The sequence below is a fragment of the Pinus tabuliformis genome, chromosome 9 (assembly GCF_031772625.1).
Source record: "Pinus tabuliformis cultivar Carrire ecotype Pingquan chromosome 9, CPIR1, whole genome shotgun sequence".
Taxonomy (NCBI): domain Eukaryota; kingdom Viridiplantae; phylum Streptophyta; class Pinopsida; order Pinales; family Pinaceae; genus Pinus; species Pinus tabuliformis.
This window is the reverse complement of record NC_142307.1, coordinates 729,451,955-729,478,620: the sequence shown is the minus strand read 5'-3', so window position 1 is coordinate 729,478,620 and position 26,666 is coordinate 729,451,955. Positions and strand designations below refer to the sequence as shown.

At 35.5% G+C, this 26,666-nt stretch overlaps 4 non-coding genes across 4 annotated transcripts; 2 read left to right on the top strand and 2 right to left on the bottom strand.

Annotated features, from left to right (window-relative positions):
- Nucleotides 1-457: 457 nt before the first annotated feature.
- Nucleotides 458-563, top strand: LOC149150774 (small nucleolar RNA snoR97). Its single transcript, XR_016263826.1, has one exon. It is a non-coding gene; the product is annotated as a small nucleolar RNA snoR97 (small nucleolar RNA).
- Nucleotides 564-1,821: 1,258 nt separating this feature from the next.
- On the top strand, nt 1,822-1,927 carry LOC149150773 (small nucleolar RNA snoR97). The gene has a single exon (XR_016263982.1). It is a non-coding gene; the product is annotated as a small nucleolar RNA snoR97 (small nucleolar RNA).
- A 16,338-nt stretch (nt 1,928-18,265) lies between these two features.
- On the bottom strand, nt 18,266-18,371 carry LOC149150772 (small nucleolar RNA snoR97). Its single transcript, XR_016263858.1, has one exon. It is a non-coding gene; the product is annotated as a small nucleolar RNA snoR97 (small nucleolar RNA).
- Nucleotides 18,372-19,620: 1,249 nt separating this feature from the next.
- LOC149150771 (small nucleolar RNA snoR97) lies at nt 19,621-19,727 on the bottom strand. The gene has a single exon (XR_016263898.1). It is a non-coding gene; the product is annotated as a small nucleolar RNA snoR97 (small nucleolar RNA).
- Between the last annotated feature and the right edge of the window lie 6,939 nt (nt 19,728-26,666).

Genomic DNA, 26,666 nt, shown 5'->3' with positions numbered 1-26,666 from the left:
TGTTCTTTCTTCTATAACGTTTCCATAAGAAGTTAGCTAGTTACATCGTAAGGCGTTCCCCTTTGAAATAAACTCCCCTATGAAGGTATGTGTACATTCATGGGCCCTTGATTTAGGTGTTATATGATTAAAATAGTTTGAACCATTTGATTAATTCAATCGATATTAAATTAATTATAATTATAAGCCTCGTGACCTCGCAATGCAATAGATTGACCGTCCTTGCTCAAAACTACTTCTTGCTCAACTCTACTTCTAGGTGCTTCAGATTGACCACCCTTGCTCAACACTACTTCTTGCTTGGCACTACTACCTCCAGGTGCTTCGGCTTGACAGCCCTTGCTTGGAAAGAGGAATGAATTTTTTTGAAGGAGAAACCCCTAATCTACCATGTTCTTTCTCCATATAAATATGTCACAGGCTTCAGTGTCTGCATCGAGTTTCAACTATCCACAATCTCCATTTCAATGAACTATGGATGTATAACTCACAAATTTTTTGATGTCATCAGTTTCGTCTCTCAGATCCCTACGAGATTGGAGTTAAATAACATCACAAAATGCAATTCTTCATCTTTTTTCATTTGTTTACTGATATTTCGTTTCAGTGGCTACTTCAACACTGTTGTATATGTTTAGGGTTTGCTTTCTCAAGAAAAGGTATGATTTGAAATTTCATTGTCATTCATTGTCTCATTTGGGAATTTTTTGTAGCAATGGCTTGTCTTCTGAAGTTTTTTTTAGTGTGATTGAGAGGTTGTTGTTGAGGGTTTTTCAATTTCTATGTTCTTGCTAAGACTTTTTAGTAAATTAACTTCTGAGAATCGAGAAGTTTGGAATCTCTACTTGTATATCATTTTTGTGGGCAGTATTAAGTAAAATCCAAACTTGTTATGATATTATGAATTTTTAACGACACCCATTTCCGGTGCATTTCTATATCTGTATTTAGTGTGAAAGAGGCCTTTGGCGATGTTTCTCATTGTATTTTCTAGAAATTTGAAGTTATTTTAATGAGAACTATAAGTTTAATGCCCTTTTTTTGGGGTGTCAATTGTCTATTATGGATAATGGCTAATTCTTTCATTATCATTATTCGATATTCGTTCTACTTTGTTTAGGGCATGAAGCTTTTTTCATGCACTTTAAGTCTTGAACAAACAAATATTATAGTCTGCAAAGAGATATGAATAAGTATATGATTTGGACAACTATCACTGCAAATATCATTGTAAAACATGAAAGACGTTTTTCCCCTTACAGATCTCATTAAACCATATAAAACCCTTTATTAAGTTGCAATTACACACTATGTAATACCCTTTATTCTACAATTTTATGTCTTGGGACTCTTGTAAATTTCTGTTTGCTATTGTTATTGTAGAATTAAAATCATTTTATCTAATTAAAAGAATGACTTGGGCATTGGAGCCTGGCACTAAGTTTTAATTATCCAACCCAGTTCTAATATATATAGAGAGAGAGAGAGCAAGCTCTGAGGTGGATTCGGGCATGGAGATTATTTTGAGAAGAAGCCTTGTTGATTATGGCAGACCTGCTAGGGAGGTTAGAATATAAGTTCCCTTCAATCCATTGCTAAAGTTATTTAGCACTTTCATGTAACAAATGCATATATTTAAGGTCTTCAATCCCTTGGTGAATCTCTTCATTAATTTCATTTAAATTAACAGAGGCATAACCTTAAGGTCTGAAAGAGGAATGAATCTTTTTGAAGGAAAAACCCTAATCTCCCAGGTTCTTTTTCCATATAAATATGCCACAAGCTTCGGTGTCTGCATCGAGTTTCACCTATCCGCAATCTCCATTTCAATGAGAAGTGTGGTTGTATAACTCACAAATTTTGTGATGTCATTAGCCTCGTCTCTCAGATCCCTACGAGATTAGAGTTAAATAACATCACAAAATGCAATTCTTCATCTTTTTTCATTTGTTTACTGATATTTTGTTTCAGTGTCTACTTCCACTGATGTATATGTTTAGGGTTTTCTTTCTCAAGAAAAGGTATGATCTGATTTTCATTTCGATTCACTGTCTTATTTGGGAATTTGTTGTAGCACTGGCTTGTCTTCTGAGGTTTTTCTTAGTGTGATTGAGAGGTAGTTATTGAGGGTTTTTCTATTTATATGTTTTTGCTAATAGATTCCAGTAAATTAACTTCTGAGAATCGAGAAGTTTGGAAACTCTTCTTGTATAGCATTTTTGTAGGAAGTATTAAGTAAAATCCAAACCCGTTTTGATATTATGCATTTTTAACGACACCCATTTCCAATGCAGTTCTAAAACTGTATTTAGCGTGGAAGAGGCCCTTGACAATGTTTCTCGTTGTATTTTCTAGCAATTTGAAGTTATTTTAATAGGATATATAAGTTTAATGGCCCCTTTTCAAGGTGTCAATTGTCTCTTATGGATAATGGCTAATTCTTTTAGTATCATTATTCGATATCCATTCTACTCTATTTAAGGCATGAAGCTTTGTTCATGCACTTTACGTCTTAAACAAACAAATAGTCATGCAAGAAGCTCTGAATAAGAATATGACGCAGAAAACTATCGCCGCAAATATCATTGTAAAACATGAAAGAGGTTTTTCCCCTTACAGGTTTCGTTAAACAATATACAACCCTTTATTAAGTTGTGATTATCACACTATGTAATGCCCTTTATTCTACAATTTTATGTCTTGGGACTCCTGTAAATTTTTGTTTACTATTGAGCTTGTAGTATTAAAATCCTTTTAGCTGATTAAAAGCACGACTTGAGCATTGGAGCTTGGCATTGATTTTTAACTATCTACATTCTTCATTCCAATGGGAAAATGATGGCTATGAGACGAAGGTTTGAGGAAGTGGTAGATCCATTGCTCAACGTTAAACCCACATCCAGGGCATTGAAACAAGCATTGTAGGTATCACTGCATTGCGTGGATCCAAATGCTGCTAAGAGGCCAAAGATAGGCCATGTCATACACATGCAAGAGCCACATGAATTACCCTTTCATGATGTATGTTTTTCTTTGAAACAATAACCATGTTGTTGCAGAGTATCAATGGCAGTGTAATTTTATATTTAAATGGTGTATATAGTATATATATACTTTGTTTACTTGTATTAATACTATGTTGCCCAATGCTTATTATTGTCATTAGAGACATGTCATAGTAATACAATCTGAAATGTGGATTTTGCAGGATCGTTGCCTAGGGTGTGAGGCTGTTGCCCAAGCACGTCATGAGAATCCAGCTAATAACAGAATCTCCAACCCAAATGGGGACAACATTAGTGAAGGTGAAGTCAGCAGCCCCAATCACAGAACAAGGTTGATATTGTGATGACAATCATGGGATTTTTTCTTATTTTCAATGAAAATTCTGTTGGGCCTCATGTGCCTCTCCGTCAAAAGTAGACCTAGAAAATTTTTTGATCATAGCGAGCTGATATATTATATCATAATTATGGTGCTCATTTATTATTTGAAGGCCCTGTAACATATGACCGATTGCTGAGAGCACTTAGCATATATTTATGTTAGTGTTTGTCAACGAATTTTTACAATTATAAAGAGGAATCCTCTCAATTAATTATGGTTGCAGTCTAGTGATTAAGATGGGCCATTATCATGATCAGAACTAGGTTCAAACCTCCACAAAAATTAATCCCTGGAAATTAACTTGTTAACTAGATTTGACAACCATTCATATGTTCCAGGGAAGAAACTCACTAGCCTAGATTTGACCCACTGACGTCTTGATGCGAGAGGATTTTTGTAACCTTCTTGGCAATGTATTATGCCTGGATAGTGCTCCTCTTAGATTTATTCCAAGAAACTCCTAAATCTTGTTTCCAGAGTTCCTTGTGGATTGCATCTCACCTGTGTTGGGTAATGGATTCTGAAGCCATGAATAAGCTTCATCATTGAAGGCCCATATCAAGAAGGCAAAAATCATGAGAAAACTGCCACTCCATCCAACCATGCTCACAAATCAAGTGCCTCCTTTCTTTCCCATCTGTCTGTCTACATAGGTCGGGAGAAAAAAACCGAGAGGAAGTTCCTCAATGCCAACCATGCTTCTTTGTCTTTCTGTTGTTCAACAACATATGAATTTGAAAATCACTAGCAAAGAATGCTAGAGAATGTACTATGTGCCAACTTAGTTTACTTGAGGAAATGAATTGAGACCCCACTCCCACTCCCAAGTTCTGGTATTAACTTTAGGCTGACTGTTGTGGAAACAAGGTGCCTGTTGTTTTGTACTAGGGAGAGTCATTGCAGTAATTTCCACAACTACCTTACCATCTCTGAAATAGTGGATGCCTTTTGACTTCAAATTAGTATTTAATTTAATTGCTTTAAGGAAGAATTTGGAGTAATGGTCTTAAACATTGTTTAAAGGAAATGGTAATTTTCAAGTAAATCTAAGGGAATAGATAATGGATTGGTAATTCTTTTGAGTAAATTTAGAGGAATGGGTAATGGATTGACATTGTTTTTCTACGAGAGTTGGATAGGCATATTTGCGGAGGAATTGTTTGACAATTAATTAAATTTCTCATTTTTTATGGTTTTGTGGGAGTTATGTTGTCAATTTCATTTTTAAAATCTATTTATTTATCATCCAACAAACTTTGGATTGGTAAGACATCTTAACAGATGCTAAATTTGACAAAGCATTCATTATCACCATTTTAGATAGAAAATTTAAACCAAATTATGGAAAAACGTAAAGTGTGAAAGCGATTTAATGAAAAAACTAGACTTGTGAGATTCGACAATGCCACATGCAATTGATGTTAAATTGGATTAATTTTGTATAGGAAATAAGATATAAAACATGGCTATATGGTAGTTATTTCTTGTAGTTTAGCTTAACTAGCAATTGCACCAAATGTTGCAAATAAAATTCCGTAAAGAAGTGACATAGGAAAAGTAGCATTAACAATGAATGTGTAAGATAGGAAAGAGTAGCATTAACAGTGAATATGTCATCTATAATATCTGCAGTAAAAATCTTGGATGCGGTTAATACTCAAAACCAATTCAACAATTTGAAATATTTTGAAAGCATACAAAAGGTTAAGAACTATGTTTCTCTGTTGTATAAATCAAAAACAAAACAAAAGGGCAAAATTAAAAAAATCAGTAAATTGAAATTAGAATTCATATGGGCCAACATTATTACAGTCTACACCATGTCATCATACAGTTGAAATCTGAGCATTTTGTAGGATTTCGTTTTCCATTTATAGAGAGATTCTTCATATGAATCAGATAATTGGTTGTGTTTAGGGGAAATGAGGGCATATGGAGTCAAAGTGTCAATTTGAGAGCATTGTTTTCTACTTTTTAACATTTGAGTTGTAGATGTTGATAATGGGAATTCACATATCTATTACACATTATAATAGAGTTGTAACACATGAAGCCCAAGAATATAGGGTATTGGCAATATTGTCGAGTGGTAGTATGATCATACTGTGCCTTCCATCATCACTTGCAATACAATTTTTTTCTTCTGTTCTGACATCTATACAGAGGCATCTGAACTAAGGTTGTGGGTGAATTTAATTTAAAATAGATGCTAGCGCAAAATATATCAGAGCCATCTAAATTAAGGTTGTGGGTGCATTTAATTTAAAATAGATGCTAGCATAAAAGTTGTGAGTTCATAATAGGTACGCATTTAAATGAATAAATGTAGTGTGTCAGAGCAAAATTTGTGAGGAGTACAGTTGATAGATTAGCATATATTCCTCTCAGCACCAATTCTATTATGTTAACTCCAATTGTAGTGAGTGTTTTTTTTTAAATTTAAACCCAAAAAAATATCTATTATTTATGATCGATGCTAGTTTTTTAATATATTTATTACTAATTTTCTCTTTTTAAGACATTTCATATTAAATTTTGTTCAGTTTGAGATTTAAGTGTTTATTTGACAATCACATCTTATACACCAATTATGATATTTTTGCATGAGCAACTTCTATTCCAACAAAACTCAAATTATGGCTTGCAAGAGTTTTGTTGGCCTTCTCCAACACAAACTGAAAGTACTTACCCTAAGCTTCAATTAGGAGCTGCAAATGTTGTTGTACATGTTTCAACCATGTTAGATTAAGAAAAAGAGAAGAGTCTAACAACCCATCAGTATTTGTAAGGAGCTCATTCTCTACCGTGATCAAAATTATTAAGGTTAAGGGTAGTAAGGTGAAATCGTTTGAGCCACCCAAGCTTGGCTTGTAGTTAGGATTTCACTTATTCTCTCGACTTTCTCATTCTTAAGACCCACAATAACTGTAATGATTGTGTTGGAAAATTCTTGCAGTATAGAGGGATATGAGTTGTAGATCTTGAATCTATTGATAAAGGTGTTTCTAGGCATCTTAGCTACCTGCTTCTGTGATGGAAAATTGCCCCCTTCCATTCCATAGTTTACACCAATTCCAGGGTTTGGCTATTACGATTGTCCCCCTCCATTCCATAGTTTACACCAATTCCAGGGTTTGGCTATTGTGATGCCTCCAACTCATTTCCCCCTACAATGTGCAATACCAAACAACATACAACCAAAACCCACATTATCTCAATTCAAAAACTCAAATATTTTTCATAACAGAGGAGATTAAGGTCGGTCGATTTATTGACGTACTTGATGACTTCAGTTCTTCATATTGGTTCTTTTATGACACCACATTCTATCTATCAAATATTAATGACACTCCTATTCACTGGTCTCTCAATGGATAAAGTGGCATTGCTTGAATGTTCTATTTTTCCTCATGCTTTTTCTCAAATCCATATTTGAATTGCTTGTTAAATATTACCTCTGTTTGTGATGTCTAACATATCTTAAGCTAACGCTTTTTTCAAGTGATGATTTAATTGGTTACAACCTTTGGCAAAGGATTTGGGAGTGAAGGTTGTGCCCACCTTCAAAGTATTGAAGGGTAAAAAGATTGTTAAAGAAGTGAGAGGAGCAAGATTAAATGATCTGGTACAAGCTATTGAGAGTGTAAAATCAAGTTCATACATTTACAAATTGGTTGGCCTTCTTCATTTTCAGATTTTGTAAATTGTTATCCTACCAATAAAGTGTTTTTTGTTTGAACATGAAATGGTACTATTTCTCAAATTGAGACAGCATGTTGTCCTCAATTTATGCCTTACAAAGGAAAAACATTTGGTGGTAATGCTAGTGCATGGAAGTTAGATTTGATACATCAATATTTAATGTTATTTTATTATTTTTACAAAAAAATATAGTAACAGGTACATAGCGTCATCAAAAACTCATTGGAATGATCAATGATGACGAACATTTTTTTACCATTACCAAAAGTAACCAAAAAGAGCATTGGTGAGGGTCAATAAAATATCGTCACTCGAAGTGTCACCAAAGAGAGAATTAGGGATGCTCCTTTAACAACCCTCACCAAAACTGTCACCAAAGAGAGAATTAGTGATGGGAAACTAATGACACTCACCAAATGTGTCATTGAAAATGGCTTTGGTGACAAACCTTAATGGACCATCACTATATACACTTTCAACAATGTTTTTTTAAAGACCATCATTATATGTGACATTGGTGATGGACCTTAAAGGTTCATCATAGGCATGAAATGTCATCAGAAACTCATTGGAATGATAAATGATGATGAACATTTATTGACCATCACCAAAAGTAACCAAAAAGATTATAGGTGACAGTGAATAAAATATCGTCACTAGAAGTGTTACCAAAGAGAGAATTAGTGATGGGCCTTTAAAGACCCTCACCAAAAGTCACCAAAGAGAGAATTAGTGACGGGCCTTTAACGACCCTTGCCAAAAGTGTCACTAAAAATAGCTTTGGTGACAAATTGTAAAGGACCATCACTATATAAAATTACAGCAACGCTTTTTAAAAACCATCACCATATGCGACATTGGTGATGGACCTTAAAGGTCCGTCACAAGCATGAACCTCACAATGACATTTTTTCTTGTAGTGAATATATAGAAACCTACATTCATAACAAATGCATATACAACCACAAACTCATGATGACACATCCCACAACAACACCATCGACCTTCATATGTCGACATCACTATAGCCATGATCAACACCATACAAATGCGACAAGCGCATGGTCATACAACACAAGAGACACACATGAAACACGAATCCATGAAAAATAGACAACCCATCCAGTCCAAGGGGTGAACCATGCTCTATACCACTCTCTAACACCCTTCTCTGAAATATGCCCAAGTAACTGGCCAACTGTGGTAAACATGCAACGAGAGGCCACTGTGATCTGATTCAACCTCATAATTTATGTTAAGGAAGTGGAACTAATGGAAAGACACCATACAGACCTTCAACATCAACATTAGGAACCCCAGGAACCATCCCAACCTTTCTGCCAACCAGCCCCTGCGTCCCACTAAGATTTTGGACCACTTGACCCTGAGACGGTCCCATGCTATAGGCCTACCAACATCCAAGAGGCTCTAGGAACTCTCATTATCACAACCGTAGGATTTCCTCCTACAAGTCCTAATATGAAATTCTCCTAACACACTTCATCCATGGGACACCTAGAATTCACTGACATTCCCTGGCATAATCTCTTATTCATTCATTTCCATGCACTTTGACCTAGTTCTCCCTTATGATTCCCTGACACTCCCAAACAATCATTGACATGCATTGACACTATTTTTCATATGTCAGCATGCCTTTTCATTCCTTGGCATGCCATGGCACTCCTTAATTATCATTCCCTCATAACTACCCTTATTTTCTTTTTGACTTAGGAACCCAACCAAGTCCTGCCTCGACTACAACAACTTTACCAAGTTACATTTACTACAACTAAATTGTACCTTGTTCCCCTAATTGTGATGCAGGTAAGTTCCCTCTGCGAACAGAGACAACCCCTCTAGCCCTAGAGTGGGTCTAGTCGCAACAAGACAAAGACAATATCTAATTCCTTAAATAGTTATCATTGAAGAGGCCTACCTTATACTAGTGTTTGATGAAGTCTTAGTCACGTCGCTTCAGCTATCGCTTTCTTCTCCTTAATGATTGATTCACCTGAAACAATATATGAAAACAACAAAACATATAAAAGAGAACAACAACGAACTATCTACTGATAGAGTCAAGGAACCATAAGCTATCAACATACATTTCATACATGATATAGGAAATAACCATTGATTTTATTAATATAAACAATAGTAAAGCTTACAACCACGCCTTGACGTCGCAAGCTTTCTTGAAGTGTTCGATTAGTATGTCTCCATAAGCATTCACTCTCAAAGATCTCCCAGAAATACTGATGACTCTCTCTCACCCAAAAGCACAAGTATCAAACTAAGGCACTCACCACAAGGCTTCCTTCTTACAAAACCATTTTACACTTTTAGTCCACAACATGAAAGGTTATTCTCATACCTCACAAGCTATTGCTAGACTATCAACAATCCATACTGTAAGCTATCAATCCAACAAACCAAGAACTAGCTAACTAAGAACTAGTTGATCATAGTCATGGAGGATGTTTTTATAAGAGGAGGAGCCTCCATAAATGAGGGGAGAGGAATCTTATCTTCATGGGAGGTTTCTCAAAATGCGGAATCACCATCTCAAAGGAGGAGAGGTGAACCTCTTTGACCCAACAACCAACTCCAGAACCACCCAGAAGTATTATGTTTGAACTAATTTGCCATATTTGGGTTGTCGCTATGCTGATGACCTACGACGATCTTGAAACATGGGTAAAATGGGTCAACTTCAGGAGTAATGAGCTTAGGAAATATTATTGAGTAATATGGAAGATGTGGACACATATTTTGGTATATGACAAATATCAGATGTCATTCAGGGACCGACTCTATCCAGGATCAGGGGATGTGGGGTCAGTGACAAAATACTATGTACCAGATGCCCCCTAAAGCATGAAGGCAGAGAGAGTGGGAGGGGTGAAATGCTTTATGAAACCATAACTGAAGTGGAACACCATCGCAGAGAACCTGCAGGCGCAAGTACAACTGATATCTCTGATAGTGAAAGAAGTACACGTAGTCAAGGTATGGGCACAACCATCTAAAAGATAAACTGATTCACCAGGAAGTGCAGGAGTAGTTGGAGAAAATTCAAGCCCAATATAAACTCCAACATGACAAGCACAGAGTTGATTACCAATTCCAAGTTGGAGGCAAAGTGTGGCTCCACATTAGCAAAGATAGAATGAAAGGGGAAGGAAGGAAAGAGGTTGAGACCAATCTGATATGGCCCATTCACCATATTAGAGAAGATTGGAGATAATGTTTTTCATCTTTATTTTTGAACATACATGCATATGTAATCAGTGATGAATGTTGAAAACTTGAAGATTTATGAGTTGTCGCTGATCATGGACACCAAAGAGGTTGGACAGGTTCCTACAGTGGACAATTTTGCACCATATTACTTGGACAAGCTACCAGGGGACATAATTATTCATAGAAAGACCAGGACATCAAATTGAGGAGACATAGAGTACCTTAATATTGGTTTCAAAGGAATGTATCCAAGTAAGACCCACTTCCCAATTGACTGATAAAGCATCCAAGTAAGGAAAAAGTAAGGGATAAATTCCCTCACTTGCCAATTGACTGAAAAAGCATCCAAGTAAGGAAAAAGTAAGGTATAAATTCCCTCACTTGCCAATTGATTGATAAAGATTTTGGCAGTCCAAAAACTCATTGGTGAGGAGGAATGATCTAGGTGGATCCAAAAATAGAAGTGTCCTTAAAAATGGCTTAAAATAAAAGTCATCAGATGGAAGTGAAACTAGGAACAAATTGTAGTGCTCTTTGTCTTGAATAATGTCCCCTAGGCTACGGAAACATGATTAAGGAGGACTAAAGGCCACTTAAGACTGACATTTTCTTCACTATAACACAATTATGCAAATGGGGTTAGAGGAGAGATTTCTAAATTTGAAGTAAAATGATGACTTTCTTGATTGTCTCATGAAATCCCTAATGAACTATGTCACTAAAACCAAATCCCTTTGAGCATAATGATTGAAAGTTGATTTATCCATGCAAAACAGATTAGGAATGTTTCTTTTGAATTTCTGCTTATGTAGGGTTTCAATTATAAACACTGTTATTGCATAGGTTAGTTTCCTTTTCAACCAACTTTTACAGTGTGCAATTAGATCAATGTTTACCTTATTTACATTCTGCAAGTAGACTAATGTTTCTATCTCTACAAATAATATAGATTTTACATTCTTACAACTAGGGTTAGCATCTATAGTTGGATAAGTAGCATCTTCATTCCTTTTGCAAGTAGAATTATATTTTCGTTTCTACAATTAGAACAAAACTCTATTTTTATGCAAATTCTTTCCTTGAGTTAGATGATAAAGTGGTCTATATATGCATTGGTATGGTCCATTGCTTGAAGGTGACATGAACATAACTTAGCCTACCATGCATACAACGTTGTCACCTCTTAAGTTTGCACGAACTCCGGGTTGATAATTAAAGTTGGTAGCCATGGGAGTTGCAACACTCTTGTTGCAATATTGAGGCTCGTCACCAACATGTAAGCAAAGAGAAGGGGTATCTATCTCGTATCTTTTATTAACATATTTGCAAAATCTCAACTATTACCTTGGAGCTATATTGTGGAGGAGTGGTGGGATGCTTTCTAGCAATGTAGTAAAAGCGAATTTTCTACAAGTGTCAATTTTTGAAATCCTTCACCTATTTCTATGAGTGTTCTACGTTCCTTATAGGAAGAATAGGGGAAATAATAATAATAGTAATTAAAGAGTAGAGAGAAATGGGACAACTTCATATTTGTAAGGGAAAAGATCTACGCAAGTATGGGAGCAAGAACTGCGCTAGTGTTTGCCAGTGCGATATTAAAGACAAGGAGAACATCATATACACTGACGGTAGTTTGTATAAGAGCACGGGCCAAGGTGGGTATGCCGTTTATTCTCCGGGACTGAATATAAAGATGGCGAAACCCTCTACCTACAGGGAGCACAAAAACAATGTTTTGCGGCTAGAATCGAAAGCAATTCTAGAGGCCGTTAAGCATGTGAAGGAGAAATATAAAACTCGTGATCGTTTCGATATTTTCACGGACAGCGAGGATGCGCTGACGCATCTACAACTCCTGCAGGATGGAGAGGAGCCATTCTCGGGCGACGACAATGACGGGTTGGGGCAGAGGATATTGATGGAGATCAATAATAAGAATTGGCCTGCCCATGTTCATATGCACAAGGTGAAGGCCCACTCTGGAGTACAAGGCAATGAAACTGCAGACGGTTTTGCAAAAGCGGCAGCAACAAGAGCGCCCATAGCGGGACGGCGATGGGGATTGGGATGGGGCCAGGGCCGGGGCCGTGATAATCGTGATGATGAAGAAGGAATATATTCTTCTTCTAATGCTTTCAACTCTTGCAACAAGAAGAGATTGAGGATTTCTAGCTCAAAACCTTCTCCATCTCCTGCAACTAAGCGTCCAGCTTCTAATGGACCATATGGAAATCCATTTAATCGTGGTAATTTTGGTTCCATTTCTGCTGCTGCTGCTAATGGAAATCCATTTAATCTTGGTTCCATTGTTGCTGCTGCTGCTAATTTGTGGAGTGGTTTCTGCAACAACTTTCAACCCAAGTGAACTCTCACCTCACTACTTCACATATCTATAATTTCTAACCAAAAGGTGACGGCTAACTTTGCTCTTTCCGTTCCGTTATGATGAGTTCAGTCAGCCCTGGCTTGGCTTCTTCTTCTTCATCATCGATGTCAAGCCGGTATTAGTTATTCACAATTTATTATCCAAAAAAAATTATTCTAACTTATTTATAATTGAAATAAAACAATTACTTACCTAGTTATTCTAATTAAACAAATTATTTTTCCAACTTAAAATCATCCACTTTTATAATTATATTAAACAATTTTAAAAATCATTTCATAATTAAATTACAATCATAAACAAAATAACATTAAATATTTAAAAAATAATATCATATATCTAAAAATAATAAAATAACATTAAATATTGATTTATCAAATCTAACTTCCATGTACTAGCATTACCACCAAATGTTTTTCCTTTGTAAGGCATAAATTGACAACAACAAGCTATCTCAATTTGAGAAATAGTACTATTTCATGTTCAAACAAAAAACACTTTATTGGTAGGATATCAATTTACAAAATCTGAAAATGAAGAAGGCCAACCAATTTGTAAATGTATGAACTTGATTTTACACTCTCAATAGCTTGTACTAGATCATTTAATCTTGCTCCTCTCTCTTCTTTAACAATCTTCTTACCCTTCAATACTTTGAAGGTGGACACAACCTTCACTCCCAACTCCTTTCCCAAAGGTTGTAACCAATTAAATCGTCAATTGCAAAAAGCATTAGCTTAAGATATGTTAGACATCACAAACAAAGGAAATATTTAACAAGAAACTCAAAGATGGATTTGAGAAAAAGCATGAGGAAAAATAGAGCGTTCGGGCAATGCCACTTTATCCATTGAGAGACCAGTGAATAGGAGTGTCATAAATATTTGATGGACAGAATGCGGTGTCATAAAAGAATCAAGATGATGAACTTAAGTCATCAAGTACGTCAATAAAATCAACTGACCTTAATCTCCTCAGTTATGAAAAATATTTGAGTTTTTGAATTGAGTTAATGTGGGTTATGGTTGTATGTTGTTTGGTATTGCACATTGCATGGGGGAATGAGCTGGAGGCATCACAATAGCCAAACCATGGAATTGGTGTAAACTATGGAATTGAGGGGGACAATCACAATAGCCAAACCCTGGAATTAGTGTAAACTATGGAATGGAGGGGGGCAATTTTCCATCAAAGAAGCAGGTAGCTAAGATGCCTAGAAACACCATTATCAATAGATTCAAGATCTACAACTCATATCCCTCTATACTGCAAGCATTTTCCAACACAATCATTGCAATTATTATGGGTCTTAAGAATGAGAAACTCTAGAGAATAACTGAAATCCTAACTACAAGCCAAGCTTGGGTGGCTCAAAGGATTTCTCCTTACTACCCATAGCCTTTATAATTTTGATCACGGTAGTGAATGAGCTCCTTACAAATACTGATGGGTCCTTAGACTCTTCTCTTTTTCTTAATTTAACATGGTTGAAACATGTACAACAACATTTCCAACTCCTAATTGAAGCTCAGGGTAAGTACTTGTAGTTTGTGTTTGAGAAGGCCAACAAAACTCTTGCTAGCCATAATTTGTGTTTTGTTGGAATAGAAGTTGCTTGTGCAGAAATCTCATAATTGCTGTATAAGATGTGATTGTCAAATAAACACTTAAATCTCAAACTGAACAAAATTTAATGTGAAACATCTTAGAAAGAGAAAATTAGTAATAAATCTATTAAAAAACTAGGGTAGATCATAAATAATAGCTATTTTTTGGGTATAAATTATAAAAAAACTCACTACAATTGGAGTTAACATAATAGAATTGGAGCTAAGAGGAATATATGCTAATCTATCAACTGTACTCCTCACAAATTTTGCTCTGACACACTACATTTATTCATTTAAATGTGTATCTATTATGAACTCACAACTTTTATGCTAGCATATATTTTAAATTAAATGCACCCACAACCTTAGTTTAGATGCCTCTGTATAGATATCAGAACAGAAGAAAAAATTTGTATTGCAAGTGACGATGGAAGGCACAATATGATCATATTACCATTTGACAATATTGCCAATACCCTGTATTCTTGGGTTTCATGTGTTACAACTCTATTATAATGTGTAATAGATATGTGAATTCCCATTATCAACATCTATAGCTCAAATGTTAAAAAGTAGAAAATAATGCCCTCAAATTGACACTTTGACTCCATATTCCCTCATTTCTCCTAAACACAACCAATTATCTGATTCGTATGAAGAACCTCTCTATTCGAGTACCTGTTGCAGTTTTGATTACTTCATGTTTGTTGAAGTAACACATGTATGGTATTTGACTCTTAGGGTTTTTTAGATTTTTTTTCTCCTTTTCTGTAAATGGAAAACGAAATTCTACAAAATGCTCAGATTTCAACTGTATGATGACATGGTGAACACTGTAATATTGTTGGCCCATATGCATTCTAATTTCAATTTACTGATTTTTTTAATTTTTCTCTGTTGTCTTGTATTTGACTTATACAACAGAGACACAGTTCTTAACCTTTTGTATGCTTTCAAAATGTTTCAAATTGTTGAATTGGTTTTGAGTATTAACCACATCCAAGATTTTTACTGCAGATATTACAAGTGACATATTCATTGTTAATGCTACTCTTTCCTATCTTACACATTCATTGTTAATGCTACTTTTTCCTATGTCACTTACGACATTTTATTTGCAACATTTTTTGCAATTGCTAGTTAAGCTAAACTGCAAGAAATAACTACCATATAGCCATGTTTTATATCTTCTTTCCTATACAAAATTAATCCAATTTAACAACAATTGCATGTGGCATTGTCGAATCTCACAAGTCTAGTTTTTTCATTAAATCGCTTTCACACTTTACGTTTTTCCATAATTTGGTTTAAATTTCCTATCTAAATTGGTGATGATGAATGCTTTGTCAAATTTTGCGTTTATTAAGATGTCTTACCAATCCAAAGTTTGTTGGATGATAAATAAATAGATTTTAAAAATGAAATTGACAACATAACTCCCAAAAAACCATAAAAAATGAGAAATTTAATTAATCATCAAACAATTCCTCCGCCAATATGCCTATCCAACTCTCAGAGAAAAATAATTTCAATCCATTACCCATTCCTCTAAATTTACTCAAAAAAATTACCAATCCATTATCTATTCCCCTAGATTTACTTGAATATTACCATTTCCTTTAAACAATGTTTAAGCCCATTACTCCAAATTCTTCCTTAAAGCAATTAAATTAATACTAATTCGAATTCAAAAGGCATCCACTATTTTAGAGATGGTAAGGTAGTTGTGGCAATCACTGCAACGAATCTCCCTCGTACAAGACAACGGGCACCTTGTTTTCACAATAGTCAGCCTAAAGTTAACACCACAACTCGGGAGTGGGAGTGGGGTCTCAATTCATTTCCTCAAGTAAACTAAGTTGGCACATAGTACATTCTCTGCCATTCTTTGCTATTGATTTTCAAATTCATATTTTGTTGAACAACAGAAAGACAGAGAAGCATGGTTGGCATTGAGGAACTTCCTCTCGGTTTTTTTCTCCCGACCTATGGAGTAGCCATAGCCATAGGTAACAATTAACAAAAATGTTAATAGTTGGGGCTACTGAGTTTCTTCCCTAGAACATATGAATGGTTGTCAAATCTAGTTAACAAGTTAACTTTCAGGTATTAATGTCTGCGGAGGTTTGAACCTAGGTCTAATCATGATAATGGCCCATCTTAATCACTAGACTGCAACCATAATTAATTGAGAGGATTCCGCTTTATAATTGTAAAAATTCATTGACAAACACTAACAGAAACATATGCTAAGTGCTCTCAGCAATTGATCATATGTTACAGGGCCTTCAAATAACAAATGAGCACCATAATTATGATATAATATATCAGCTGGCTATGATCAACAAATTTTCTAGGTCTACTTTTGAGGGAGAGGCACATGAGGCCCAACAGAATTTTCATTGAAAATAAGAAAAAAATCCCATGATTGTCATCACCATATCAGCCTTGTTCTGTGACTGGGGCTGCTGACTTCACCTTCACTAGTGTTGTCACCTTTTGGGTTGGAGATTTTGTTATTAGCTGGATTCTCATGACATGCTCGGGCAGCAGCCTCATGTCCTAAGCGACGATCCTACAAAATCCACGTTTCAGATTGTATTACTATGACATGTCTCCATTGACAATAATAAGCATTGGGCAACAAAGTATTAATACAAGTAAACAGAGTATATATATACTATATACACCATTTAAATATATGTGTATACATATATATGAGCTGGTTTATATATAAACAAACACTACGACTGATAATTTGCTCATTTATATATAAACTTATACTGCCATTGATACTCTGCAATAACATGGTTATTGTTTCAAAGAAAAAAATACATCACGAATGGGTAATTCGTCTACCTCTCGCATGTGTATGACACGACCTATCTTTGGCCTCTTAGAAACATTTGGATCCACGCAATGCAGTGATACCAACAATGCTTGTTTCAATGCCCTGGATGTGGGTTTAACATCGAGAAATGGATCTACCACTTCCTCAAACCTTCAAATCACAACCATCATTTTCCCATTGGAATGAAGAATGCGGATAGTTAAAAATCAATGCCAAGCTCCAATGCTCAAGTCATGCTTTTAATCAGCCAAAAGGCTTTTAATACTACAAGAATAATGGCAGACACAAATTTACAGGAGTCCCAAGACATAAAATTGTAGAATAACGGGCATTACATAGTGTGGTAATCACAACTTAATAAAGGTTTGTATATTGTTTAGTGAAACCTGTCAGGGTAAAACCTCTTTCATGTTTTACAATGATATTTGTGGTGATAGCTTTCTGCATCATATTCTTATTCAGAGCTTCTTGCATGACTATTTGTTTGTTCAAGACTTAAAGTGCATGAACAAAGCTTCATGCCTTAAACAAAGTAGAATGGATATCGAATAATGACACTGAAAGAATTAGCCATTATCCATGAGAGACAATTGACACCTTGAAAAGGGGACATTAAACGTATATATCCTTTTAAAATAACTTCAAATTGCTAGAAAATACAGTGAGAAACATTGTCAAGGGCCTCTTCCACACTAAATACAGTTTTAAAACTGCACCGGAAATGGGTGTCGTTAAAAATGCATAATATCAAAACAGGTTTGGATTTTACTTAATACTTCTTAACAAAATTCTATACAAGAAGAGTTTCCAAACTTCTCGATTCTCAGAAGTTAATTTACTGGAATCTATTAGCAAAAACATATAAATAGAAAACCCCTCAACAACAACCTCTCAATCACACTAAGAAAAACCTCAAAAGATAAGCTAGTGCTACAACAAATTCCCAAATAAGACAGTGAATCAAAATGAAAATTCAGATCATACCTTTTCCTGAGAAAGAAAACCCTAAACATATAGATGAGTGTTGAAGTAGACACTGAAACAAAATATTAGTAAACAAATGAAAAAAGATGAATACTTGCATTTTATGATGTTATTTAACTCTAATCTCATAGGGATCCGAGAGACAAGGCAGATGACACCACAAAATTTGTGAGTTATACAACCACACTTCTCATTGAAATGGAGATTATGGATAGGTGAAACTCGATGCGGACACCGAAGCCTGTGGCATATTTATATGGAGAAAGAACATGGGAGATTAGGGTTTTTCCTTCAAAAATCATTTCTCTTTCAGACCTTAAAGTTATGCCTTCGTTAATTTAAATGAAATTAATGAGGAAATTCACCAAGGGATTAAAGACCTTAAATATATGCTTGTGTTACATGAAAGTACTAAAGAACTTTAGCAATGGATTGAAGGGAACTGTGTATTCTAACCTCCCCAGTAGGTCTACCATAATCAACAGGGCTTCTTCCCGAAATAATCTCCATATCCGAATCTACCTCAGAGCTTTCTCTCTCTCTATATATCAGAACTGGGTTGGATAGTTAAAACTTAGTGCCAAGCTCCAATGCCCAAGTCATTATTTTAATTAGATAAAAGGCTTTTAATACTACAATAACAATAGCAAACAGAAATTTGCAAGAGTCCCAAGGCATAAAATTGTAGAATAACGAGCATTACATAGTGTGTAATCGCAACTTAATAAAGGGTTTTATATGGTTTAACGAGATCTATAAGGGGAAAAACCTCTTTCATGTTTTACAATGATATTTGCGGTGATAGTTGTCCACATCATATACTTATTCATAACTCTTTGCATGACTATAATATTTGTTTGTTCAAGACTTAAAGTGCATGAACAAAGCTTCATGCCCTAAACAAAGTAGAACGAATATCGAATAATGATAATGAAAGAATTAGCCATTGTCCATAAGAGACAATTGACACCCCGAAAAAAGGCCATTAAACTTATAATTCTTATTAAAATAACTTCAAATTTCTAGAAAATACAAGGAGAAACATCGCCAAAGGCCTCTTTCACGCTAAATACAGATATAAAACTGCACCAGAAATGGGTGTCATTAAAAATGCATAATATCAAAAAAAGTTTGGCTTTTACTTAATATTTCCCACAAAAACGATATACAAGCAGAGATTCCAAACTTCTCAATTCTTAGAAATTAATTTACTAAAAACTCTTAGCAAGAACATAGAAATTGAAAAACCCTCAACAACAACCTCTCAATCACGCTGAAAAAACTTTAGAAGACAAGTTGTTGCTACAAAAAATTCCCAAATAAGACAAGAATGAAAATGAAAATTCAAATCATACCTTTTCTTGAGAAAGAAAACCCTAAACATATACAACAGTGTTGAAGTAACCACTAAAACAAAATATCAGTAAACAAATGAAAAAAGATGAAGACTTGCATTTTGTGATGTTATTTAACTCCAATCTCGTAGGGATCTGAGAGACGAAGCTGATGACATCAAAAAAATTTGTGAGTTATACATCCACAGTTCATTGAAACGAAGATTGTGGATAGTTGAAACTCAATGCAGACACTGAAGCCTGTGACATATTTATATGGAGAAAGAACTTGGGAGATTAGGGTTTCTCCTTCAAAAAGATCCATTCCTCTTTCCAATCAAGGGTGGTTGAGGTGAAGCACCTTGAGGTAGTAGTGCCAAGCAAGAAGTAGTGTCAAGAAAGGGCGGTCGATCCGAAGCACCTAGAAGTAGTTTAGAGCAAGGGTGGTTAACCTATTGTGTTGTGAGGTCGCGAGGCTTATAAATGTAACTAATTTAATATTGGTCGAATTAATCAAATGGTTCAAACTATTTTAATCATCTAACACCTAAATCAAGGGCCCATGAATGTACACATACCTTCAAAGGGGAGTTTATTTCAAATGGGAATGCCTTACGATGTAACTAGCTAACTTCTTATGGAAAAGTTATAGAAGAAAGAACAATATTTGAATTTAATTACATATAAATAATGGATAGTTTGACACAATAAATCCACTAAGAGTTCTACAAAAAACATTAGGATTTTGAAATAGCCAAATATTTACCCCTTCCTCATGAAGACCATGACCATGGTATTTCCCTAAAGTCCAAGCAATCCTCACTGACTAGGACCTCTTCTTATTCTTACGGGGATTTGATTTTCTTTGAGATAGGGGTTTCTTTAGCCTTAGATGATCCTAATTGTATCATTATCTTGTTTTTCATCCATTTCGATGCATTTGGAGTGGAAAAAGTGGAGGAATCAGCTCACAAGACCATTTTTAACATGTGATCGAGTTTGGTGAAACATGGTATGAAACCTTCCGAGAGCGTTTTGAGGAATCAAACGATGTTTTTTGGGGGTAAGAAATTTTCACTAAAGAGTCACACCTTTTCATGCTAATCTACACACAAAAATATTTCCAATGATGTAAGAATCGCATCAATCAGAGTCTGTATGCAAAAGTCATGCCACTCAGAAGTTGACCTTCTTGTTTTCACACCCATAGTTTGGGAGGATGTCGTGTCAGCCCCATTATTTATGGAAAAGGGGCTAGACACATATTTTTGATGTAAAATACTCTAGAAGATTCTATTTGTAACTCTAGTTAAGAGTTGATGTAGTCAAACTTAACCACTATTGGGTTGTGTTATAATCGGACCACTAGGAGGAAGAGGCATTCCATTCTTTCGATAGAATTTTGTTCCATAATTGAGAAAGGATAGCCGGGAGAGATAAGAGGGAGAGCACACAGAAAGGATTTATGCATTGTAGCAACCCACGGGCCACAGGCATTACTTCTTTGTATCTGCAGCCATATTTCCAGATAGAGAAAGAGAATGAAGCAACCTCACCTTCCTGCTGGGTTTTCTCCCAAAATGGTTTCCTAGAGAGAATATCTTATGTATTATGTGTGCATGAGCTTATTTTTTCATTCTCTACTTTTCTCGTTGATTTAATTTTACATGCATGCACTAGCTACAGTTAATTTTACAAATATAGAAATTAAATAAAACTGTAATATTGTGGAATCTCAAATTTTTAATATAATATTATCATATGTGTTGTGACGAACTGTCTAATGGAATATCCACAGTAGTTTACGGATCATCAAAAAAATTCTACTCATTTTCTTTCAAATATTAACTCTTCAAATGAGCATTCATCCTCTAAAACCCTTCTCTTGATATTAGATGTAGGAGTTTGTCTTCTTTTTACAAGAGATTATAGAGATTTTTGTCCAAACCCTCCCCCAAAGAGGAATTTGTCCCAAGTGTGTTATTTTTTCTTTAATTAAGCTTCCACCATAATTTTCTCTTATTTTCCACCATAATTTTTTAGAGGACTGTTGTGAACTGGTACAATATTGACCAGAATTGCTATAGGATTGTGATTGACATAGAGAGGGGTTAGATTTTAAGTTAGGGGAGTGAAGAAGGAAGTATACCACACCTCCATCATCCATCCTCCATGCTATTCAACCACTTATCTATTCAAAAATCCATCTTTGTCAACGAAAAAAATCCATTTTCACCCCTTCTTCCACAATTTTCACCACTACCAAATTGGTGAGACTCTTTCTCTGAAGAATTTGTTAGCTAGCGAGAAGGAAAATTGGGACGAGGCAAAGGGAAAATTGAAGCCTCAAACATCCATAAGAAGGCCAATCTCTAGGTTAGTTAGAGCTAAGTAACTCAAAGCAAAAATTGCCTAGCTACAAGAAGAAACATGGTTTATATAGGAAAGGGGAGAATTGTTACAACATAGGGAGAGACTAATATAGGAAGGAGAAGCAACACCTCAATTGTGTAACAACCCTGGTTAAAAATTCATGTAAAAATATATAAGACCATAGCCATGGGACACATATTCCAAGATGAATGGTGGGGAAATCATCCAAGTGGGTGTTCATTTGGTGTATTATGGCTAAGGAAATTCGCAAATGAAATGTCAAAGGATTTGGGAAGGCATGAGGCATTTATTGGCATTTTATGTATGAAAATAATAAAAATTAGGAGAAAATGGAGGTGAAAGCTCACAAGTTTCATTTGAGGAGGAAAATGAAGGAAAATAATGGAAAATGAAGAAAATAGAAGCCTCATTAATAAAATGGCTTCTAAGAATCGGCGGGCAAGCTTGGTAAGTCCAACATTGGAGCTTTCTCTCTATTCTCTCTCTCTCTCATACTCTTGGATACTTATAGTTTTCTTGGATCACTCTTGGAGGAGTGTGGGATAATTGGTGTTTCGGAGAAAGAAGGCAAAGAAAGAGTAGAAAAGCACAAAAGGACATCGAGATCAACAACTACTGTGGTCTTTCCTTGGAGGTATTGAGTTTCATGTGTGTTTTCCTCACTAGTTTTGGCATGCATGTAATAAGCATGTGGTTTGTTGTTCATGGTTTGTCATTAGCATGGAGGATGGTCGGGATTGACAATGGATTTTCTTAGCCTTGCCATTTCCTAGATACCCATGGAGATTGTGGTTTTATATCCTTGTTTTTTTTGGTTGGTTCTCTTGTTTCCTCAGGTTGGGTTGATTTATTATTCCTAGAAGCCCTAGTTGGACAAACACTCTGGAATCCCTGTAATATCTTGGGTTGAGTTACTAGTACTAGAAACATTGGTTGGAAAAACACTCTAGAATCCCTTGGTGGCTTGAGTTACTAGTACTAGAAACATTGGTTGGAAAAACACTCTAGAATCCCTTGGTGGGTTGAGTTACTAGTCTTGGAAGCCCTGGTTGGATAAACGCTTTGGATGTTGAGTAAAATATGTGGATGTGGGTTGATTTACTATTCTTGGAAGCCTTGGTTGGAAAAATTCTCTGGAAGCCCTAGTATGCTTAGATAGGGACCAATATAATGATGGTTTTGTGATGTCAAGCCGCGAGGTGGAATCACTATTTGATGGGTTGAGGTGGATGGACTTTGAAAGCCATGGATGGTTTTGGATTCATGTATTCTATGAGATCCCACATTCATGCTTGTAATATGGCATGAGGGTGAATGCATGAGAGAGATTTGGCTAAGCCATTCTACAGTTGGGTGGAACATGCTAGTCCCATACCAGGTTGGATTTTGCATGAGGTTATTTCTCCTTGTTATCTCAGGATTATTATATTGGTTTATATGTGGGTTCTATGGCTATTGTATCCTTGGTATTTATGTTGTTATTATGTTGGTTATGAATATGTATTGTGAGAGTGGCTCTGTATGGTTCCCATCATGTTTTTACTTGTACATGAATGAAAAATGTATCTATGGCCTAATGGATGAAACTGAAGCTAAAGTGATAAGGAAAAAATACCTCATAGAGAATCTCAAAAAAGTATAAGACTCATATGCTAATATTTGTCATTTATACTTGTAGAACACATATTCGCGATATGGTTGGCGAAATTCTTATCATGGCTAGTAGTGGTATAGTAAAGGGCTTCTTTAAGTATTTGCATTTGTACTATCATTTCTCTGTTATTTTACTGTTCTGAAGGTGTCATTCAATTCTAGGTAGTGACCTGGGCACTGGGCCTGAAAAGGTGACTTAAATCCCAAGGACGCTAGCACAACACTGAGCAAAATAGTTCCTTGATGCTTGCATGCCTCATCATGAGAGTGCCTACAGCCTCTTGGATGTTGGTAGGCCTATAGCATGGGAGCGTCTCAGGTTCAAGTGGTCCAAAATATTAGTGGGACCCAGGGGCTGTTTGGCAGAAAGGTTGGGATGGTTCCTAGGGTTCCTAATGTTGATGTTGAAGGTCTATATGGGGTCTTTCCATTAGTTCCACTTCCTTAACATAACTTATGAGGTTGAATCAAATCACAGTGGCCTCTCGTTGCATGTTTACCACAGTTGGCCAGTTACTTGGGCATATTTCAGACAAGGGTGTTAGAGAGTGGTATAGAGCATGGTTCACCCCTTGGACTGGATGGGTTGTCTGTTTGTCATGGATTCATGTTTCATGTGTGTCTCTTGTGTTGTATGACCATGCGCTTGTCGCATTTGTATGGTGTTGATCATGGCTATAGTGATGTCGACATATGAAGGTTGATGATGTTGTTGTGGGATGTGTCATCATGAGTTTGTGGTTGTATATGCATTTGTTATGAATGTAGGTTTCTATATATTCACTACAAGAAAAAATTTCATTGTGAGGTTCATGCTTATGACAGACCTTTAAGGTCTGTCACCAATGTCGCATATGGTGACGATTTTTAAAAAGTGTTGTTGTAAGTGTATATAGTGATGGTCCTTTACAATTTGTCACCAAAGCCATTTTCAGTGACACTTTTGGTGAGGGTCGTTAAAAGCCCGTCACTAATTCTCTCTTTGGTGACTTTTGGTGAGGGTCTTTAAAGGCCCATCACTAATTCTCTCTTTGGTAACACTTCTAGTGACGATATTTTATTGACTATCACCTATAATCTTTTTGGTTACTTTTGGTGACGGTCAATAAATGTTCATCATCATTTATCATTCCAATGAGTTTCTGATGACATTTCATGCATATGATGGACCTTTAAGGTCCATCACCAACGTCACATATAGTGACGATCTTTAAAAAATCATTGTTGAAAGTGTATATAGTGATGGTCCATTAAGGTTTGTCACCAAAGCCATTTTCAATGACACATTTGGTGAGTGTCATTAATTTCCCATCACTAATTCTCTCTTTGGTGACACTTTTGGTGAGGGTCATTAAAGGACCATCCCTAATTCTCTCTTTGGTGACACTTCGAGTGACGATATTTTATTGACCCTCACCAATGCCCTTTTTGGTTACTTTTGGTGACGATAAAAAAATGTTCATCATCATTGATCATTCCAATGAGTTTTTTATGACACTATGTACCTATTACTATATTTTTTGTAAAAATAATAAAATAACATTAAATATTGATGTATCAAATCTAACTTCCATGCACTAGCATTACCACCAAATGTTTTTCCTTTGTAAGGCATAAATTGAGGACAACATGCCGTCTCAATTTGAGAAATAGTACCATTTCATGTTCAAACAAAAAACACTTTATTGGTAGGATATCAATTTACAAAATCTAAAAATGAAGAAGGCCAACCAATTTGTAAATGTATGAACTTGATTTTTTACTCTCAATATCTTGTACCAGATCATTTAATCTTGCTCCTCTCACTTCTTTAACAATATTTTTACCCTTAAATACTTTGAAGGTGAGCACAACCTTCACTCCCAACTCCTTTGCCAAAGGTTGTAACCAATTAAATCATAACTTGCAAAAAGAGTTAGCTTAAGATATGTTAGACATCACAAACAAAGGAAATATTTAACAAGCAATTCAAATATGGATTTGAGAAAAAGCATGAGGAAAAATAGAACGTTCAGGCAATGCCACTTTATCCATTGAGAGACCAGTGAATAGGAGTGTCATTAATATTTGATAGATAGAAAGTGGTGTCATAAAAGAGCCAAGATGACGAAATGAAGTCATCAAGTACGTCAATAAAATAGACTGATCGTAATCTCCTCAGTTATGAAAAATATTTGAGTTTTTGAATTGAGCTAATGTGGGGTTTCGTTGTATGTTTTTTGGTATTGCACATTGCAGGGGGAAATGAGTCGGAGGCATCACAGTAGCCAAACCCTGGAATTGGTGTAAACTATGGAATGGAGGGGGACAATCATAATAGCCAAACCCTGGAATTGGTGTAAACTACGGAATGGAAGGGGGCAATTTTCCATCACGGAAGCAGGTAGCTAAGAGGCCTAGAAACACCATTATCAATAGATTCAAGATCTACAACTCAGATCCCTCTATACTGCAAGCATTTTCCAACACAATCATTGCAGTTATTGTGGGTCTTAAGAATGAGAAAGTTGAGAGAATAAGTGAAATCCTAACTACAAGCCCAGCTTGGGTGGCTCAAAGGATTTCTCCTTACTACCCTTAACCTTAATAATTTTGATCACAGTAGTGAATGAACTCCTTACAAATACTGATGGGTTGTTAGACTCTTCTCTTTTTCTTAATCTAACATGGTTGAAACATGTACAACAACATTTGCACCTCCTAATTGAAGCTCAGGGTAAGTACTTGCAGTTTGTGTTGGAGAAGGCCAACGAAACTCTTTCTAGCCATAATTTGAGTTTTGTTGGAATAGAAGTTTCTCGTGCAGGAATCTCATAATTGGTGTATAAGATGTGATTGTCAAATAAACACTTAAATCTCAAACTGAACAAAATTTAATATGAAACGTCTTAAAAGGAGAAAATTAGTAATAAATATATTAAAAAACTAGCATAGATCATAAATAATAGCTATTTTTTGGGTTTAAATTAAAAAAAAAAAAAAAAACTCACTACAATTGGAGTTAACATAATAGAATTGGAGCTGAGAGGAATATATGTTAATCTATCAACTGTACTCCTCACAAATTTTGCTCTGACACACTACATTTATTCATTTAAATGTGTATCTCTTATGGA